Source organism: Gossypium raimondii, chromosome 6 (genome assembly GCF_025698545.1).
Source record: "Gossypium raimondii isolate GPD5lz chromosome 6, ASM2569854v1, whole genome shotgun sequence".
NCBI lineage: Eukaryota > Viridiplantae > Streptophyta > Magnoliopsida > Malvales > Malvaceae > Gossypium > Gossypium raimondii.
Genome location: NC_068570.1, coordinates 33,385,519 through 33,387,473, shown reverse-complemented (window position 1 = coordinate 33,387,473; position 1,955 = coordinate 33,385,519). Strand labels below are relative to the sequence as shown.

General features: G+C 37.0%; 1 non-coding gene across 1 annotated transcript; it reads left to right on the top strand.

The window, feature by feature from the left end:
- Positions 1–926: 926 nt before the first annotated feature.
- LOC128042179 (small nucleolar RNA R71) lies at positions 927–1,033 on the top strand. The gene has a single exon (XR_008197385.1). It is a non-coding gene; the product is annotated as a small nucleolar RNA R71 (small nucleolar RNA).
- The last annotated feature ends 922 nt before the right edge of the window (positions 1,034–1,955 follow it).

The window sequence follows — 1,955 nt, the reverse complement described above, 5'->3', positions numbered from 1 at the left end:
TACCCCGGGGCGGGTCACCGCTCTGGTTTGGGTCATCAGACGACGCCGTTTTGAATCTATTGCATTAATGATAAACGACGACGTTTCAAGTTCTGAGATTAAAACTAAAATAAACAAAAACCTAACATTTTCACCAAAAAGACCATAACCTAAACTAAAACCCTCTGCGCCGTTCGACATATCGACTTCGAAGACCTCCGATCTTCGTCCCAACTCCGATGGCTGCGAAGTGAGCAAAAATCTCGCCTTTAGGTATGTCCTTCCCTTTCCTCTTTATTGTTTTCTCTCTTAACTAATGACTATTGAACACAAAAATAAGAGAAAAAAAACTGATACTAGCGAAAATGAAAGTAAAAAAGAAACTCGAAAATCACCTTTCAATATTTTTTCCTCCTTTGTATTCTCAATGCGTAAAAAAAAAACATAGTTCCATCGGTCCTCTTTATAGCCACTCTGAGAAAAAGAATAAATTTTTTTCTAAATTTTACATTTTCTTCCTATTTTCCCCTAGTATTTCCTGTCAATCTACCACATGCTCATTTTTTTGTTGTTATATGTCTCGCTGCTTGTTTGTTTGTCCTCCTTGCAAGTACGGTGGCTAGCTAGTGTACGGAGGCACGGTGACATAGAGGCGCACGTATGAGGGAAGGCCCTAGTGACCGCGGCGCTGGAGGCTGAATGTTGCTAGGGTTTGCTGCAGTTGTTGAGCCACATAATAATTGGGCCACCGTTTTGGGCCGCGTTGGTTTGCTGGGCTCAGAATCGGGTTTAGGTTTACTGGATTGGGATATTGGGCTAGGCTAGTGGGTTAAAAACTATTTGGGCCTATGTATTTGGACATTAAACTGGACACTTTATTTGATTTTTTTATTTTAATTTAGTTTTAAAATGTCCGGGTAAAATTGGTTATCTGAGTCCAGTGTTGAAATCCATGCATCAGATATTTCTGAATTAAGTCTTTAAATTGTTCCCAAGCTTCATATTGTGTGTCATCCTTTGATTGCTGATAAGATGTGATGTAATTTCTAAGCTTGGCATTCATATTTGGTGGATTATACCGTAGCAAAAACCATTGGCAATGGTTATTCCATGATGCTGCTGTTCTTGACGGCAAAGCATTCAATCATACTCTCGCACAATCTCTTAAAGAACATGGAAATAGTTTAAGTCTCAGGGCATCTTCACGAACACCTTGTTATCTAAATGAGTCACAAACTTCTAGAAAGAGTCTTAAATGCAGTCTTAGATCTTTAGTAGGTAATCCACTAAAATATCCTACTATTTGTAACATTTGAGAAATTACTGGTTTCAGCTCAAATTGATGAGCTTGAATTTATGGTTTGACTATCCTTGGATTCAAATCATCCTAAATTGGCAGAACATGCTCTTGGATTGGTCTGTTGTGGTCGTCTATCACCCTACGAACAAGAGGATTAACATCCTGACCATTCGAATTATCATTGAGACCAAGATGATTCTCGTACCTAGCCATTTTCGTAGTTCTTTCCGCCTTCTTTGTAAAGTTCTTTCGATCTCTAGGTCAAAAAGATATTCGTTCTTAGCAAGAATGTCTCTTCTCATACACTGACGGTAAACCTGTAAAAATTAAATACAATTAAGTTAAATAAAACTAATGGAACTAAGTAAAATAACAAAACCAAATATCACCAAATTGTTGATCCTCAACAACGATTCCAAAAACTTGTGACGTGTAAAATGATATGCGAATTGTGCAAGTATACATGTCGAATCAAGTAATAGAGTGATAAGTAAGATCGTCTCCATAGGGATCGGATTAGGTATAAAAGTGGTTAAGTTATTATAACAAATTATGATTATGCTATGGCAAAACAAAGATAAGTATGCAGTGCTAATTTAAAAGAATAATAATGTGTGCTACTAAATGTGTACTAACTAAGACTGGAAAATGCTAAGGCAAAACAAGAGTAAAAAAT